This window comes from Acinonyx jubatus, chromosome C2 (genome assembly GCF_027475565.1).
Source record: "Acinonyx jubatus isolate Ajub_Pintada_27869175 chromosome C2, VMU_Ajub_asm_v1.0, whole genome shotgun sequence".
In the NCBI taxonomy this organism is placed as follows: domain Eukaryota; kingdom Metazoa; phylum Chordata; class Mammalia; order Carnivora; family Felidae; genus Acinonyx; species Acinonyx jubatus.
Genome location: NC_069384.1, coordinates 85,542,800 through 85,563,379, shown reverse-complemented (window position 1 = coordinate 85,563,379; position 20,580 = coordinate 85,542,800). Strand labels below are relative to the sequence as shown.

The 20,580-nt window shown below is 35.3% G+C and overlaps 1 long non-coding RNA gene across 1 annotated transcript; it reads right to left on the bottom strand.

The window, feature by feature from the left end:
* Positions 1 to 681: 681 nt before the first annotated feature.
* LOC128315232 (uncharacterized) lies at positions 682 to 17,744 on the bottom strand. The gene is made up of 2 exons (XR_008297792.1): positions 10,462 to 17,744; positions 682 to 9,466 (listed from the first exon to the last, which is right to left on the bottom strand). It is a non-coding gene; the product is annotated as an uncharacterized LOC128315232 (long non-coding RNA).
* Between the last annotated feature and the right edge of the window lie 2,836 nt (positions 17,745 to 20,580).

The following is a 20,580-nucleotide window of genomic DNA, read 5'->3' as shown; positions in this document are numbered from 1 at the left end:
TGCCACAACCATATGTCAGCTCAGTCCTCAGAGATAGGCTACAATGCAGCCAGAAACTAAAGAACACTTCTCCTTTGCTTTATTTCTGTGGGCCAACCTGGACCTACTGTATGAATGAAGCCCTATATTCAGTCTGAATAGGCTCTGCATAAAATGAAGGCTAGCTGTGTGCTAAACTGGAATTGGCACTGAATTCATGGCTTGGCTGTATCACTTACTGGCTTTACGACCTTGGGCAAGTTTGTTACTTTCACTTGGTTTCAGCTTCTCTGAAAAATAAATATAATCATGCTCTACCTGTTTTAGCAGACTATCATCACAATTCAGGAGATAATACTTCATTGTTGTTCCTAGTATCTCAGGATTCAAGAAACAAAAATTTCTTCATATGATCTTGATGTTTTGTATTCCCTAAATATATCTGTCCCTATCCTATGCTCCTACTGGTCTATATTTTACCATGTATGCGTTGGGGCAAGATGGAAAAACAATGATTTAAGTAGATGTAATGCATGATGAAGTGATAGTCACTCCATTAAGCTAAAACTTTAAGTCAGCAATGATTCATTTATGAATTTTTTCATTAATTTGCTAAATATTTATTGACCTACACCTACTGGTAAATAATATGTATGTGTGTGTGTGTGTATATATATATATATTTTTATACATATGTATATAATTTGTATATATACATATCTGTGTGTATGTATTTGGTATGAGTGAGTAAAAATTTTTTGATTAAGCATAAATCCAATCTGTCAAGAGTCTAAGTATTAGCAATAACTTCATGGCTGAATGAGGATATGTGGAAATGCTACAGAAGTTGGCCTGCGGAAAGGTTATGTAGCAAGAACAATAAAGCATTTGTTAGAACAACAAAGCATTCTTCAAATTCAAGTTATGCTCAAGGCAAAATCATGCTTGAGTGATGAATGACAGCCTATCAATCAAAGTAAGTTTAATGTCCAAGGTAGGAGGGAGGGAAATTTCAGCACCTTCTTTCCACATCAGATCTGCCTCTTTTGTCCACCTGTTTGCCTCCTAAAAAAATGAAGAGTTGTGACCTAATTCATGGTGGTCATTTAAGGGATGATCCTGTGTTTTACTTTGAAGTGATAAGCTGGTCTAAACAGAGCCTGGCTCTTGGGTCTGGCTAGGCAAACTAAACTCTCATTTTGACCTCTTCCACACATGCTGCTATTTGGATAAGTTAAGCCCAAGTCTGATTTGCAGACCTGGTAATTTATTTTCCCTTCAGTCCTTCAACTTCAGTATTCATGGTGTGCTAGAGACGGTGAGATACCAAGATTTAGATTTGGGGGAATTAGTACCTGGCGATCTTTGAGCCTAAATAATGTGGGCTCTACCTTTTACCATTGCTTGTACAAATTCATATATGTGGTATAATAGGAAATATTATTAATAACTAGAGACAAATGCCAAAAGGCTCTAAGTTATATAACATCTGGGTTATAAAAGTCCTGAGTTAGGAACAAAAAATACAGGTATATATTGACTGACAGAATGTTTGAGCTGCAAAAGTCCTTGGATATTATCTAGTCCATTGCTCTTCACTCCTTTGGGGCTTGAACCCTTTGAAAATCTCATGAAAGCTATATCCCCCCAATTTTTTATATGGTATCATGACCTTCCTGTACCCCTCAAAACTGTGTACATAGATTCATGAACACACCTCCTAATCTTGTCCAACATCACCATTTCATGAATCTTGAAAGTGATTCCAGATTTGTTCATTCACAAATATTTACTGATCATCACTTATGTTCCCACTATTTTGCTAGTTGTAGGGAATATCAGGATAAATAATTTCTGCTTTCTTGACTCAGGAAATTCTCCAAAGTTTAAAGTGAATTGCCTATGATGATAAAGACAGTAAGTGATAACATGGAATCTTCTAACTCCAAATCCAATCACAGAGGTAAACAAAACAGAGAAAGAAGAGTTCTAGCACATAGTATTTTACCAGATAGAGTAAAACTTTGGAGAATATCAGCAAGGGCATTTAGGCCTGGACATGTGGGAGGATTTCTGTAAGGGAGTTAGAGTTATCAAAAGTATATTCCCCAACTTGGGAAGTGAAAATATTCTAAAACTGATATATGATGATGGTTGCACTGCTCAGTAAATTTCTAAAAACATTCAATTGTACATTTGAAATAGGCGAATTTTATAATATGTAAAATACAATTCAATAAGGGTGTTAAAATATGTTTTTTGAGAATGACATGTAAAGAGCTTGGAAGTTGTCACTCCCATGCTTACAACAAGAAAAACACTGAACAAGCTGAAAAGCAGTAACTTTTCTTAGATCCATCAAAGAACTGAAGTTACAGAGCAAATTGCCACACCCAAATCTAGAAAGACTGGTGAATATAGAGAACCACAGCTGAGATCAGTTTATCTGAGGCAGAAGGCACTGTAGATATAAATGGGTAGGAACGCTCACATGATAATTTTGATGAATTTCTGGAGACTGAATATAGACTAGCTTGAGAGTTAGAAACTCCTAGGGCCCAGTCTTAGAGAGACCCCCACATGTTCATGGGTTTAACCTCTAGCAATCTCACCAGATTCTTGCCTTGAAGATGAGAGAAAATTTTCTTTCTGTGGGGAGAGAAAAAGTAACCATTTTGAAATACTCCCAGAGCCCCTCTATAGGAAAAACCTACCCTTCAAGGGCAACTACACTATCAGAGTCTTATTTGACCTAAAGAGGGCACTTGGCCACATCAAGTCCCCTTTAGCCTTCCTATCACTGGTAAGGAGGAAAGGAGAAAAACAAAAGGTAAGAAGCACTACTGAAGCCCAGGGACTTATGCTCCCTAGAAAAATGAGATTTTTATCATAAGATTATAGAAAATGTTTCCTCCATAATTCCTTACCATCACATCAGCAGGACCTCAGTATGTCAGTAGATTACAGCTGAGACATCTGTAATACAGACTCAATTTAAGAACTTAGTTAAGCACAAAGACAAGGGGAGTAAAAACAAACAAAACAAAGAAACACATGGAAACTAGAGGAAGCTGAAGCCTATGGCACCTACAGCTACAGCAAACATTAAACACAGCCTATCTCCTAGGAGAAATATTATCATACAACCTCACCAAAAATCACATTGCTTCTCGGCCTTTTGGCTAAGATCAAGTGTAAAAATCCCATTACCTGCTCCTATTACCTAATACATCATATCTGACTTACACCAAAAATTTACCAGCTGTGTTAAAAAAAATACAAAAAAACATGTTCTGAAAAGAAAAAGCAAACATCAGAAACTAACTCAGATATGGCACATATTTTGGAATTATTAGATAGGGAATTTTAAATAACTCTGATTAATCTATTAAAGAATCCAAGGAAAAAAGTAGATAACATATAAGAACAGACGAATAATGTAAGCAAAGATATGGAAAATCTAAGAAAGAATCAAAAGTAAATGCTAGAAAACAGACTATAAAAGAAATGAAAAATGCTTTTAATGGGCTCATTTCAAAGACTGGACACTGCTGAGGGAAGAATCTGTGTCCTTGAAGACACATCAGCAAAAATTTCCCAAACTCAAATGCAAAGAGAAAAGATTAAAAAAAAAGATAATATCCAAGAACTGTGGGACAATTAGAAAAGGGATAACATAGATGTAATGGGAATATGGGAAAGAGAGGAAAGAAAGGAATGAAAGAAATGTTTGACTATAAATTTTTCAAAATTAATGACGGATACCAAACCATAGATTCAGAAAGCTCATAGAATATCAAATAAGATTAATACCAAAAAGTAATTACACTTATACATACCACATTCAAACTTCAGAAAAGCAAAAGCAAAGAGAAAATCTTGAAAGAAGCCAGATAAAAATAACATGTTACCTGTGAAGAACAAATATAAGAATGACATCAGACTTCTAGTGAAGAACCATGCAAATGTAATGGGAGTAGAGTGATATATTTAAGATTTTTAAAGGAAAACTACCAACATAAAAAAATTGTATAAAAAATTGTATTCAGTGAAATCATGATTCAAATAGGAAGGAGAAATAGACTTTCTCAGACAAACAAAAGCTGAGGGAGTCACCATTACACCTATACTACAAGGTTTGTTAAGAGTTCTTCAGAGAAAAACAAAATGATACAGGTCAGAAACTCAGATCTACATAAAGAAAGGAAGAATACCTGGGAAGAAATAAACAAAGGCAAAGAAAAATAGTTTGTTTTTCTAATTCTTTTCTATTATTGAAGTATAATTGACATACAACTCTCTAATTCTTAATTTATCTAATCAATTACTGTTTCTTCAAAGCAATCATAGCAACAATGTTCTGGGAGATTATAGCATATAGATAGGTGAAATGAATGACAACAATGTTATAAGGGATGGGAGGGAAGAGTTGGAAATACCTTGTTATAAGGTACCTGCACTCTCTATGAAGTAGTATAGTGTTACTTGAAAGTAGAATTAAAAAAAAAAGCAGAATTAGATTACTTGTAAATGTATATTGCAAACTCTAGGGCACCTCTAAAAATATTTAATGCAGTATTTAAAAAATAATTTAAAAAGTGGGGAGCACCTGGGTTGCTCAGTCGATTAAGCATCTAACTTCAGCTTAGGTCATGATCTCGTGGTTTATGGGTTTGAGCCCCGCATTGGGCTCTATGCTGACAGCTCAGAGCCTGGAGCCTGCTTCAGATTCTGTGTCTCCTTCTCTGTGCCCCTCACTCACTCACCCTCTGTCTTTCTCTGTCTCTCAAAAATGAATGAACATTAAAATTTTTTTTTAATTTATGCAATTGATATGCTAAAAGAGGATAGAAAATAGAATTAAAATGTTCAACTAAAACCGTAGAGGGCAGACAAACAGGAAAAGACAAGAAACAAACAAGAGTGGAAAAAAATAGAAAAGAGTTACAAACATGACAGATATTATTCCAACCATATCAATAACTACTTAAAATGTGAATATGCCAATTAAAAGACAAATTGTTAAAACAGATAAAAAATACACAACTATGTTTTCCACAGGAAGCTCGCTTTAGATAGAAACATGCAGATAGATTAAAAAGTAAAGGAATGGAGAAAGATATACCATGTTAACACTAACAAATGAAAATTGGAATAGTTATTTTCAGGCAAAGCAGACTTCAGAACAAGAAAAATCTTTATCTGATGATAAAGAGGGGTATTGAATAATGAACAAAGGGGTCAAATCTATAAGAAGAAATTAAAATCTTTAATGTGTATGCACCTAACAACACAGTATCAAAATACATGAGGCAAAACCCAATAGAATTGCAAGGAGAAACAGACAAAGCCACTATTGTAGTTGAAAACTTCAACACCCCTCTCTTAATAATTGACAGATCCTGCAGGCAGAAAAGGACTAAGAATACAATTAACTGAATAGTATCATCAATCAATTAGATCAAATTAGCATGTATAGAAGACTTCATACAACAGCAGACTACACATTCTTCTCAAACTCACAGAGATCATTCACCAAGATAAACTACATTCTGGATGATAAAACACATCTTAACACATTTAAGATAGTAGAAATCAAATAAAGAATGATCTCAGACAATAGTGCACAGAAAGACAGCTGAAAAATCCCATAACTAGACATTAAACAACACACTTCTAAAGAACAAGCGGATGAAAGAAGTCACCAAAGAAATGTTTAAAATATTTCAAACTAAATATCAAAATTTGTGGGATGCAGCAAAAACAATGTTTCCAGGGAAATTTATGGCATTGAACAATTATACTAAAAAAGAAGAAAGATCTAAAATCAATAATCTATTTCCACCTAAGACAATTAGAGTAGGAAGAGCAGTTTAAGTGAAAGCAAGCAGAGGAGAAGAAAATGAGAAGAAATTAATGAATTCGAAAACCAGAAATCAAAGAAACCAAGAGCTGCTTCTTTGAAAAGATCAGCAAAAAATGATAAACCTTAGTTAACCTAACCATGAAAAAAAAAGGAAAGGAGACACAAATAAGCATATAAAAAGGTACTCAACATCACATGTGATCAGTGAATTTTAAATTGAAACAGTAATGGGATACCAACTCTAATTCCAAAATAGTAACAACACCAAATGCTGGGAAGGATGCAGAACAACAGGAACTCTCATTGTTGGTGAGAATGCAAAGTGGTATACAGCACTTGGGAAGATAGTTTGGCAGTTTGATATAAAGCTAAACATATGCATACTATATGATCAAACAATTGCACTTGTAAGTATTTACCCAAATAAATTGAACATTTATGTGCACACAAAACCCTACACATAAATATTTGTAGCAGCTTTATTTATAATTTTCCCAAACCAGAAACAACCAAGATGTCCTTCAATAGGTGAATGGATAAATGTATACTGTGGTACATACATACAATGGAATATAGTTTAGTGATAAAAATAAATGAACTATCAAGCTACAAAGCAACACAGGAATCTTAAATGCATATTAGTAAGTGACAGAAGCCAATCTGGAAAACCTATATCTCTATGATCCCAATTACATGACAGTCTGGAAGTGTGGCTGAATGGATTAAAAAAAAAAAGAGAGAGGATTCAAATAAATCAGAAATGAAAGAAAAGATGTTAAAATCGATACCACAGAAATACAAAGGACAGTAAAAGACTACTAACGGGGTGCCTGGGTGGCTCAGTCAGTTAAGAATCTGATATCGGCTCTGGTCATGATCTCACTGTTCATGGATTTGAGCCCCACTCCAGGCTCTCTGCTGTTGGTACAGAGCCTTTTTGGATCCTTTGTCCCCCTCTCTATCTGCCCCTCCCCCACTCACATGAGTGCTCTCTCTCTCTCTCTCTCTCTCTCAAAAATAAACATTAAAAAAAAAGGACCACGATAAACAATTGTATGCCAAAAAATTGGGCAGCCTAGAATAAATGGATAAATTCCTAGAAATATGCAACCTATGAGGTTGAATTATGAAGAAATAGAACATCTGAACAGACTGATTACTAGTAAGGAGATTGAATCAGTAATCAAAAACCTCTTAACAAACAAAAATCTAGGATGAAATTGTTTCACTGGTGAATTCTATCATATACTCAAAGAAGAATTAATACCAATAATTTTCAAAATAGAAGAAAAAAAAATAGAAGAGGAGAGAACTTTTTCAAACTCATTTTATGAAGCTAGCTATACCCTGATGCAAAACCAGACAAGGATGCCACAAAAAATATATATATATACATGCCAATATATATGCCAATATCCCTGATGAATCTAGATGCAAAATTTCTCAGCAAAATAAGTAAACAAATTCAACAATAAATTTAAAGAGTCATACACAATGATCAAGCGGGATTTATTCGAAGGATGCGATGTTGGCTCAACATGTGCAAATCAATCAATGTGATACATACCACATTAACAAAATGAAGGATAAAATCATATGATCATCTCAATAGATGCAGAAAAAGAATTTGACAAAATTCAACTTCCGTTTATGATAAAAACTCTCAACAAAGTGGGTCTAGTGGGAATATCAGTCAACATAATAAAGGACATATATGACAAGTCCACAGCTAACATTGTACTGACTGATGAAAGGGTGAAAGTTTTTCCTCTAAGATGAAGAATAAGACAAGGATGCCCACTCTCTCCACTTCTACCCTGCAGAGTATTGAATAGGAGCCAGTGGATAAGTGCCCCAGCTTCCTGTCCTTTGGCTGGAAAATTCTGGGAAGTATTTTGCAAATGTATCACAATCCCAGTAAAATTGAGATCCCAATGCTCCCAATAGTGACATTGACAAAACACTCTTATACTGACTTTTTCTCTTTCCTGTTTCACTGTCTCTACTCCCTCATTCCTGATTCTTAAGATCACCTCCTAAATAAACTACTTGAACTCTGGTTCTTACTTCTGGCTCTGCTTTCAGGGACAATTAAACTAAATAACATTTGTTTCACTAATATATCTTTAAGACACATGGCAATAGTTATGTTTCGTGGAATCATTATCCATAACAACCGTATCACAGAAAATTCTTTAGGGACTTAGAAGCATGAATTAGGTCCACGTTCTAATACATTCAAGAAGAATATTTTTCAGGGTTTGTTCAATAAACACTTCATGCAAAGCAGTACTTAAAAAACACTCATGTCCTGACCAGTTTTCTCCTTCTGTTGTGGGATTTATAAAAGCAAGAGGCATGAAAGAAAATCAGCAAAGCACTTTATGACAACCATATCGGTAAGCCAGAAACTCAAAGAAAGGTAATTATTAGAATCATCAGAAAGTGTTCTCAGTCCTGATGAAAGCTTTTCCTTGGGGAAGTTTTTGGTGGTAGTTATTCACACAAATTATTTCTCAGGAGCCCACAGCAGATTGACTGGACTAATTTTCAATTAAACTGCAGTGCTACTAAAGTGGTGGAAAAGTGAAAGACATTTTTTAAAGAGAGCAGTTTCCTATCTAATAAATAACTGCCTGCCATAGTATGAAATTTAATAGTAGTTGTGGCATTGTACATCAAAAAGTAAATTGTAGTATACAAAGTTAACAAATTCTCAATGTGGATGCTGCCAGCTTACTCTTTTCTAGAAGCATCAAGCAGTGGCAGATCATGAAAAACCACTACCTCAGCTGTTGATTCTGTATTATATTATGACCCACCTAAAGTAAGGCTATTCACCTTAGCAAGAATTATGAGTGAGGTCTTTGTTTTTTTCAAACTCGTGTGTACTAGCATGTTAGTGGTGGGAATTAATGTGAAATTTAATAACAAAATCATAGCCAAGGCATCTGCAAACATAACTGATGGACCTAGTATGTATTTTCATAGCTTATTTTGTTTGTATTCCTTTAGTGGAACCTAGTATATCATAATAATAATGTATTAATATTATTTTTAAAAGCTATAATTTCCTCGAAGGCAGACTGTGCTGTAATATTTTTTATTCTCTTAATGTTTGAATGAATGAATGAAATAACAGAATATGTTTCATCACATTTTTTATCATGCATGATAAACATCTGTTTTTGCTTGCCTGCTATCCCTTCCTTCTTCTGGTAATGCCACTTTGATTATCCTATAGAAAATATCCTTTCTTTATTCTCAATTCACTTATTTTTGGGCATGGAGTGAAGTAGAAACATGACTTTAACTCCAACTCCAAGACTGGGAAAAACTGTATTTTCCCTTCTTTGGGAACAGTGATTCAAGGATAGGTATATAAACAAAGTTGGTTTAATTAGAGTGAATCTTGGGACTTTTGCTGGATTCACTGGAAAAGTGGCACCTAGTCCAAAAATTAGTACTTATCTGCTCTGTTGTAGACTTCTCATCTACGAGAGCCAGTAAGTTCCCAGTTACTTGACCAGTCTGAGTTGAGTTTGTATCTTTGACTCCTGTTCCACTTTCTCCAAGATTTGGTAAATCTTCCAGATAAGATTCCAGTGGTGTCCTGTGATGCTGGAGTAGTCAATGGGGTTTAATTAGCCTTCGCCATATTTTCCCCAGAAGTTTGGGGTTTGTCAAATGGACTGATAAACAACTAAATAAATAAGGGGACAGAGGAGAGACAGAGGGAGAGGGAGAGAGAGAGGGAGAGGGAGAGAGAGAGAGAGAGAGAGAGAGAGAGAGAGAGAGAGAGAGAGAGGAGAACCTGCCCCAAATCCTGAAACCTAAACCATAAAAAACTGATCATGTAACCATATGTTCCTACATCTATCATTTCACATGGAGCTCTTAGAGGTTAGGTCATCTTCTTATGCTTAACATGGCACTGAAATACTAAGTCAGTTTCTTGAATTACTCGAGAGGTTTATATTACACGTGGCCCAGCATTCTTTAGGTCAACAAGCCAAGTTATGTATTCTCCTGTCTAGAAAATGGAAGGCTGACACTTTCCAGAACTTATCTCAACTCCATCTTAGATAAGAGCTTGGAGAAAATAGTAATTTTTGATGCTGAATTTCCTCATCCATAAAGGGAGAAGATTTATTTGTTATGGGTATAGCAAGGAACACAAGGCTGAATAAGACAGTCCTTTTAGTGTGAAAACACCAGTGGTGATTTCATTTTCATTACTTTATTAAGGAGTGTGAACAAAGAAAAAAATACTGAAGACCTTAATGAAAAAGCTTCAGGGCTTTGCCTCAAAATTGACTGGATATTCTAGGATACAATGACAACTAATGGTGTTATGTTTCACTGTTTCTAGAGTGACTGAGGACATATAATAAAGTACTGACAGAAGGAATACAGGTCAGTTTTATTGCGACAAAGGATTTTGGGTCATTAAAGTCAATCAATCTAGAGAAGTAATCGATAGAAGAGGCACAAGAAAAAGTTGGGAGATCTCTATTTTGGTCAGTAGTAGATTTAGAAAGCATGTAATTTTAGGATTTGGAGCTATAAACAGGTGGCTTTTTTGGAATGTTCTCAAAACAGGGTTTGAATCTCACTCTTCTTCCAGTAACAGCCTCACTATGGAAATTGGGAAAGACATAAAACCTTGGTTTCTGTAAAGTGAAAATAAAAATAAATTTTCATCATATAGTTGTTAAAATAAATGAAATTATGATCATCATTACAGCTAACAATAACTATTATTTAGTACCTAATCGGCACACACAATATGCTAAGTGCCAGCCATATAATCTCATTTAGTTCTCAAGACACCCCAATGAAGCAGAGCTACTATTATTTACATTTTACAGATAGGGAAAATGGGGAGGAGGAGGTAGCTGCACAGAGAGTTCATGCATCTTGTTTAAGTTCCACATCTAGTAAGTGACAAAACAGGCTTTTCACTGAGACAATTTACTCCAGGATTTTACAAAGATTTTACAAGTGTCTCTATATTGCTTTTCTCCCAGAGCAGACAGTAACAACTTAATACATCAGAGTTGAAGCTGAATCATGCACGTAAACTAAGAAAGATGACTGAAGATCACCCAAATAGGCATATAAGTAGACACGTAACTTGTCTCTGGCTCCATTTTCATAAATGTAGTGTTGATTCAAGATCTTCGTGCTTTGCTCTAGATCCAATGCCAAATCTGTTTTTTTTCCCTTTATCTGTGTTGGCTTTTCTATTGACTCTCCGAAATGATAACTCCCTCATTTCTTTAGTTTTAGGCAGAATGGGGCAGAAATTTACACAGTAACATTCACTTAACAGTCTCCAAATTTCTTCAATTATGATGACTACAAAAGTCACCATTTTAAATCACCAGTTTACCGAAATTCTCTCTGCATCCAGCAAAAAGCCTGGACATTGGAGTATCCAAAATCTATAAAGAACTTGTCAAACTCCACACCCAAAAAAACCCAAATAATCCAGTGAAGAAATGGGCAAAAGACGTGAATAGACACTTTTCCAAAGAAGACATCCAGATGGCAAACAGACACATGAAAAAATTCTCAACATCACTGATCATTGGGGTAATACAAATCAAAACCACAGTGAGATACCACTTCACACCAGTCAGAATGGCTAAAATTAACAACTCAGGCAACAACAGATATTGGCAAGGATGCAGAGGAAGAGGAACCCTTTTGCACTGCTGGTAGGAATTCAAACTGGTGCAGCCACTCTGGAAAACAGGAGGGGGGTTCCTCAAAAAATTAAAAATGGATTTACCTTATGACCCAGTAATTGCACAACTAGGTATCTATCCAAAGGATACAGGAGGCACATGCACCTCAATGTTTATAGCAGCACTATCAACAATAGCCAAAGTATGGAAAGAGCCCAAGTGTCCATCAACTGATGAATGGATAAAGAAGACATGGTATATGTATACAGTGGAATGTTATTCAGCCATCAAAAAGAATGAAATCTTGCCATTTGCAATGTGGATGGAACTAGAATGTACTATGCTAAGTGAAATAAGTCAGCTATAGAGAGACAAATATCAAATGATTTCACTCATATGGGAAATTTAAGATACAAAACAGATGAACATAAGGGAAGGGAAGCAAAAATAATATAAAAATAGAGAGGGAGATAAACCATAAGAGACTCTTAAATATAAAGAACAAGCTGAGGGTTACTGGAGGGGTATTAGGTGGGGGAATGGGCTAAATGGACAAGGGGCATTAAGGAGGACACTTGTTGGGATAAGCACTGGGTATTTTAAGTAAGTGATGAATTACTAAATTCTATTCCTGAAGTCATTATTACACCATATGTTAACTAACTTGTATTAAAAAAAAAAAAAAAAAAAGCCTGGACATTGGATACTGACTCCATGCTTGCATAGACTATGACTCACCCAATGCCTTTTCCTGTTAAATGGATATTAAAGAAGATGGCCTACATCTGCAGTTTCAGAACCTCTTGAGATCCTAAAGTCATTAAAGTACTAAAGATAAGATTAACAAGGGAGAGATGTCTTACCAGAGAGTAAACATATTACAAAGGAATAATACTTGCATCACAAGGCATAGAGTAGACACAGATCAATGGAACAGAATACAAAGCCCAGAAATAGACACAAATAAATTAAACAGTTTAGTAGACTGTAAAGGTGCTCAAATCCATAGATTAATTATTCAGAAATTTCTTTCTAGCTATGACATAAAACTCAAAATCCATAAATTAAAAGCTTGATAAATTCACTTTCGTATATTCTTTAAATTGGAAAGATGACCATAAACAAAGACAAAAGGCAAGTGATACAATAGGAAGATATTTGCAGCTTAGCTTGCAAAAAGAGGGCTAGTTTTCCTGAAATAATGAAGCATTTCTACAAATGAATAAGAAAAAGACTATTAAACCAATTGAAAAAATAATAGACAAAGAATATGGATCAGTGGTTCACAGAAAAGGAGATAAAAATAGTACTTAATCACACAAAAATGCTTATCTTCATTTATAATATAAGAATTTATTTTATTACACTGATTATGACAGTTTCTTCACCTGTCAAAGATCAAAAGCTTAACACACTGTGATGGTGAGAATGTGAGGAAACCGATACTCTTATACATTGATGATGGGAATATAAATTTTCCTATGGAGGATGATTTGGCAATACCCATCAGAATTTCTAAAACTATAGCCTTTAATCCAGTAACTCCACTTCTAGGAATTTATCCTATGTGTGGGGGAATTGACATTTATTTATGTACTGATATGAAGTGATCTCCAGTATATATTAAGTGAAAAAAGCAAGAGGCAAAGCAGGATATATGGATATACTATCATGCATAAAATATATTTGGAAAAATACATGAGAGCTGAATCTAGGGAAAAGAACTGAACGGCTGAAGCACACAGATGGGAAGGAGGTTTTTCACTATTTACCATTTTTATATTTTGTATTTTTAACCATAGGAAAATGTTACCTTTTCACTAAATGACTAAATAAAATTTATTAAATAAATATATTATTTAAAACATTAACATAAAATTTCTGAAATAACTACTAATACATCATATAGATAGAAACATTTTAAAATAAATTTTATAGCTATCTACAAGTAATGAAGCATGTTAGGGCAAGTACTGAAATAAAAATTATAGGACAGGTATATTTTTCAGCAAGGTTATTTTGTAAGTACAGGGCCTAAGATTCCCCTCTTTAATTCCTATTTACAAAGCTAGAAAGAGAAAGCATAGAAAGGAGAAATTTTTAGGAGCCTTGGAAAGCAAAGCTAAGTATCAACCATCTACCAGGCATTTGGAGAAATGTTTATAAGGTAAAACACTGATAAGATGAGGGGAAAGGGATGGGAGACCCATGGTGTTATTCCAGGTAACTAAGTAGAAACAAGCCCGCTTACATGACACATTTATAATGAGAGGCAAAGGTTTTGTGACCTGCATTAAGATACAAAGACAGTCTGAGGAACTCTAGAGTATCCCTTTGGCTTCCCCTCATGTTTACAGACTGGCTGCAGTAAGAGTATACTGACTACTTGGAAAGGGCCCAACCTGGATCCAGACACAATCTATCACCTAGCAGAGATCCAGTTTGGTAGAGGGTTTTCCTTAGAGATCCTATCCATGATGTTTTATAGATCTGAAGCTACCACTAAAGACCATGGCTTTGTTTTCTTCTTTTCCCAGATAGTTTGACCTCAAAATGCTCTGATGTCAATATTTATATATTTTTAAATTTTATGCCATTTATTTGAAACTAAAGTCCTCTCTGTAATTTCTGAAAGGTTTAACTCTTATTTAAGACTATATGAGCACAGTGGACAGACACAAAACTTCCTATTTATGGAATAGTAAGCAAGGAAAATCACAGGACTTTTGAAAAAAAAAATTCTGCAGCTCCATGTATTACTGAGCATTTGGAGCAGTTGGCTCCCTCTGCAATAATGGATTTACTAAAAGGAGCATGTGTGGTCATTTGTCCATCTGCTGTCAGCTTCATTTCTGCACCATCATGTTTTGCTGTATATTGGAGGAAGATAGAAGTCTGAAAACTACATTTCAAAGACTCCCTTGACAATGTAGTTCTTCTGGTCAGGTTCTATCAATGGGAAGACTGCAGGAGACTAGACTGACAGGCAAGAGGAAAAGAAGAAGCCATTTTTCCTCCTATTTTAGGATTTTAGTAGCTCCTCTGGCAGTGACAGCTGTACAGAGTGAATGCAGGCTCATGGGTTCTTCTCAGACAATTCAGTCCAGCAGCAGTGGCAGAAGGGAGTGCTTTATCATCCCCGTCAGCATAGTGCTAAGGTATTCTGGTTCCAACAGCAACAGTGACAGAAGTCTTCTCAGTTACTGCAGCATTAGTGCAAATGTGAGTTCCACGCTTCGTGTAGTGGTGGTAATAGCAGTGGCTCCAATGTCAGTTGCAGGTGCTCCAGTGGCCTTAGTGATAAAATTATTGTGGACACTGCATACCACCACTTTCCTTTTGTCCTTCAGCCTACATGGGTGATAGTTTCTTGCTGTTACTAATATCTTTACCTCTGTATTTCTTTAGACCTCCCACCCCTTTTGTAACCAATGTTCTAGATTACATTTCCACCAATTGAAAAAGCTAGCATGGCTTCTTTTCCTTCCTGACTTATACAAAGAAGAAGAATTTTCAGTAGATTCATGATTTATGGTCTCAAGAAGATTTAAGATTTAAGAGAATGTTCCTTTTTGAAATCAGACTGAGATGTCATAGAAAAGGAACCATGTAAGATAAAGAAGTGCTAAATGAAAATGAAAAATAATATTGTGATATTTTAAACCATCATAAAGACCCAGTAGAAAGCAAGATAGGGCACCAACTCATTATTTTCAAAATTGATAAATAAAGGTAGAGGATCAATCATTTATTTTTCTTTTTGGGGATGAACACTATTTTAGGGCACCAAATACTTGGTGAAGGAAAATTCTTCTTTAAGAAAAGAATCACAGCTAATAAATTCAGGATAAATGACAGAATTAGAAAATAACTATTTTGCAATACCTAATGAACTAATGAATGTAAGTTACAATCAACAGTGTCTGCTAAAACCATTAGGTGAATGATTAATGGAAAATTATAATGAATGGATCTGAACTGACACCACCTGAGCCCTGTAATTAATCTTAATGTCACCAAATGTAAACCAAACACATATTATGTGTCACATGATGTAAAGTAATAGAAATTACACAGTACTACCTATAAAATATCCCTGAAAAAAGGACTTGATTTAACTAAGCCTGCAGATATAAGTACTAGTTTTAAGAAATTAAAAAAAAGGGAAACAGAATCCTGTATGCTAATTTACACTGCAAAAATATATAAGCCAAATCCAGAATGTAAGAAATTCTAGTTTTCCCCCAAAATAAATGATATTAAAAAGGGGGGGGGTGAGTACAAGGATGCCCATTAAAAGAGACTTAATAGAAAAATCTACCAGTTGCAAAATGGTCCTTTATCAATTGTTAAAAAGACAATTTTTGAGACAGTTGGGGAAAATTAAACATAAACAAGGAATTAGATATTAAAGAACTATCGTTAATTGTGTTGGGTGTCATAATATTATTTTGTGTGTGTGTGTATGTTCTTTAAGAATAATCTTTCTATTAAGGTATCAAGTTTTTATGGGAGAAATGATACAATTCTGTGGATTTGCTTTAAAATGCTCTAGCACTTTCCATAAAAGAACAAAAAGGAAAAAGAAAAAAAAAGATGAAACAAAGAGAGTGGACTGGTTATAACTGGCTAAGTGATGGGTACATGGGGACTCATTACACTATTTTTGCATGAAATTATTTTAGTAAATAGTTTAAAATAATTTTCTTTATAAAATACTTTTAAAACCAAGAGGCCTATGTTCATTTGTTCTTAATTTTCAGTTAACAGCTAATTTCCATATTTTATAAAATATTTATGAGCATAACAAATTTGGGGACTTCTTATTCCAATTGGTTTGAGTTCAAGTTTAAGCTGAGAAACCCTGCTCCAAATACACTTCATGGTAAATCATTCATACAGAGAACATTTAAAAGACATAATTGCTCTAAAGTAAGATAAACACCTAGATGGACCAGAAGGGAACATAAGATTGAAGCTGTAGGTCTTTTGGGGTTTGGATTGTTTATAGGAATATAAAGACAAATATTTGTTTATCAACCTGTTACTTTTATAAGATGATGTGTTTCTTGAAGACGGCACTGTATTTCTTCATCTTAATATGCCTAGAAAAGTGCCTGGAACGTATTAGGCAATAATTGAGTAAATCACGAACAAGCAAAAACCTTTAGGAAAAGAAAGCAAAAACCTTCTGGAAAAGACCAGAAATATGCTTGATCAGAAGAAAAATGTAAGTTTGAATTTGCCCAGGCACTAAATGGACATGTATTATTACTCTTCTATTATAGAAGACCAGTGAAAAAGAAGTTCTCTATGGGGTTGAGCTCCTACATGATTTTTTTCTTTCCATCAGAAGAAGATAGATGGAAAGATTGTGACCATGATTGACTTCTCTGAAGCAAAGTACTGCCAGGTCATGTATCCCTTCCCAAAAGAAGTACTGTACATCTGCCACGAGGATGGGGAAGGGGTAGATCTCTACTAAAGCCTCTTTAGAAATCCTGCTTGCTTACTGTTGTGATACACATATATACACATGTTGATGTACAAATAAATCAGACAGAAACTCATCCTGTATATCACAAACAAAATAAAAAGAATTTATTATTGAATAGCATGTGGACACATGATTTCTGCCCCATTTAAAGGTACAAAAGAGGTCAACCACTCCTTCCCACTCCTCAGCCACTTTTCCTGTAACTGTCCTATAGTTTTTCTTATAGGGACTTACCTGGACATTGCTGGCAAATTTCTGTGCTCACCCCTTTTACCACACAAGTTATATCACCTCCAGGGGTCAGGACTGTTTGGACTATCAAAGAAGGCTTTGGAGGTCTGCAATAATTATAGAAAATATCTAGAGATTGCTTGCATTATATGTGATATAAAGAGAATGAAATTTTTTTTATTTAATTTTCAATACAAAGGGTCAAATTATGGTCTAGCCAGAGAGGACAGATAGCCTAGTAATGAAAGGTCCTACAAAACCACCTCAAAATGAAATGTTAGACTGCCTAAATATTACAAATCTGAGTAAAATTCAGACTTCACACATCATATAAGTGGTCAATTGCTAGGTAATGTGCAGGAAAGGTCATTACTCCTAAGAGGAAACCTTTCAACTTATGTTGAGAGAAGAATCATGACTTTTTCTATTTATTGCTAGATGCTAATTAATGAAAAATACTAACATTCACATTTATAATGTTTAATTTTTTTATTTTTTATTTTTTAAACTTTTTATTTATTTTTGAGACAGAGAGAGACAGAGCATGAGCAGGGCAGGGGCAGAGAGAGAGGGAGACACAGAATTCGAAGCAGGCTCCAGGCTCTGAGCTGTCAGCATAGAGCCCTATGCGGGGCTCTAATTGAGATCATGACCTGAGCCAAAGTCGGATGCTTAACCGACAGAGCCACTTAGGTGCTCCAAATTTATGGTGTTTTATAAAATGGAAAAACCTTTGGATAGAAAGCTAAATTCTTGTGCCAATTCTGACCAGCCAGCAATGTAATCTTGGGAAAGTCACCTGACTCCTTGAGCTTTAGATTTCTTTATAAAATGAGGGGGCTTGAGTCAAGGCTCAATTAGGTGGTCTCTAAAGTTCCTATAAGCTCTGTCATGTGAATTTAGGCTCTGTAACATATGTGTGTACATTATATAAAGCACAGAGACATGCAGAGAAGTCAATGAGTAATAATACTGAGAATTTTTGGCACCATTATTGTAAAAGATGATACAGCAAGAAGGAGAGACAAAGAGAAAAGTAAATAGCATTTTTGCTTTTTATTTTCACTGAAGTTCATAAAATGGTCCAATTTAAAAGCTGTGGAAGATAGAAAATGAATTAAAATTGTAGGTACTAAGTGCATAACGAAACACTTAAGTCTTCTAAATATAAAATACAAAGTAGCTAGTTTTAAATGAAAGTCATTTCACGAGCATGAACTTTTCAGAACAAAAATAACCACTCTACAACCTATATCTTTTTTTTTTTTGCAATCAACTGCCACTCTTTCTTTATAGAGGATATATGATGGCTGCCAAATTAATTATAATGGTGTGTGTGTGTGTGTGTGTGTGTGTGTGTGTGTGTGTGTGTGTGTATTCTTAATCTCCCTGCTACATTTCAGCAGTCAGGAACACAAACCCCACAAATCTGGATGCTATTGTCAATAAGTGGTAGTTAGGAATTGCTATCAGAATTCCTAGAGTCTGTAGATATTATCATGAGATATGAATAAATGATACCCATTTATAACCTGCCAGCTCCTTTTGGCACTTCGTAATTTTATCTTCAAAGTCTAGTGACATGGTTAACAATTTTCTATCCATGAAAAGTTGTGCACTGAAGTGGGAGCAGCAGTGGCAACAAGTGAGAGATAGTGACTGACATGGCATACAATTACTTTAGGTATCAAGACTTTGGCATGTTGTTTATGGGAAATTCTATCTCATTAGAAAAGCATTAAGGGATGTGTTGGTGGGATTGCACCAGTGTAACTGATGACCTAAAGGCAACAGGACATTTTAAAATTGCTATTTGGAAATTTGTTTTATGATAGATGGAGAGTCATAGAAAATTAACATATTGTACCATAACTTTAAAAAATTTAGGAATAATAATAGGCAGTACCGTGTGGTGTTGAGGATGCTGGGCTGAATCAGATGAACTTTTATGCTTATTGTGCTTTCCTACTACTGGCTGAATGAGCTTGTGCAAACCATGTTACCTCTCCTAGCTTTGTTTTCCTCATCTGTAAGTTGATTGGCTCTACCTACCTCATGGGGCTGCATATGTAAGGTATTAGATATGAATGCACTTTTGCCTATGGTGAAGAAGTTAACTAATATAAAGGATTCTTCTTCATTACTATAAAAATGTTATTGCTAGACCTATTACTACAACCATAGAAGGGTTTAGAGAAGTCAAATTCCCTTTTTCTAGTATCTGTTCATGAAATATGGACTCCTCTAACTTTGTCACCAGTCACAATTCCCTGGATTCTATATACAATCTGAAATTGTTAATTTCATGTGTCACCTTGACTGAGTCACAGATGCCCAGATATTTGGTTAAACATTATTTCTGCATATATCTGTGAGGGTGTTTCTGGAAGAGATTAGCATTTGAATCTGCAGACTGAGTAAAGTAAATTGTCCTCCCCAATGTGGATAGGCATCATCTATCTCACTGAGGACTAAACAGAACGAACAGAACAAACTGTTGGAAGGGGAAAATTCCCTCTCTGCCTGACTGATTGAGTTGGGAGCAACATCAGTTTCTTCCCACCTTTAGATCACTGGTGCTCCTGGTTCACAGGACTTCATACTCTGACTGGAATTTATACAATTGGCTTTCCAGTTCTCAGGCCTTCAGATTTGGACTAGAACTTGCACCAATGATTCTTCTTGTTTTTGGAATTTCAGACTCAGAGTGCAACCATACCACCAGCTTTCCTGGGTCTGTAGGTTCCAGATGTCAGATAATGGGACTTCTCAGCTTCTATGACTTTTTTTTTCTGAATAACCCTGACTACTATGCAATTCCTCCATGTTTTTCAAATATTTATGAGGGAATGGCTTACCTGTACTGTAGCTCTTGTTAAAAGTATTTGGTTAAAAAAAATGTATTTGGCTAATTTAGGGATCTGCTTTATCTAACTCCTCATAATAACTTTCATCTCAAAGACTAAAGAAATATGTGTTCTGGTTGTTTGGTCTAATGTGCATCTGAAATTTTATGTATTTGAAACTGACATCAAATCCTCATCTCCCAGACATGTTCTGCCTGTCCCATCAGAATCATACTTGTCCAGGGTACCTGGGTGGCTCAGTGTGTTAAGCGTCTGACTGGCTCAGGTCATGATCTCAGGGTTTGTGAGTTTGAGCCACACATCAGGCTCTGTGCTGACAGCTCAGAGCCTGGAGCCTCCTTTACATTCTGTGTCTCCCTCTCTCTCTGCCCCTCCCCTGCTCACACTCTGTCTCTGTCTCTCAAAAATAAGCAAATGTTGAAACAAACCTTTTTTTTTTAAAGAATC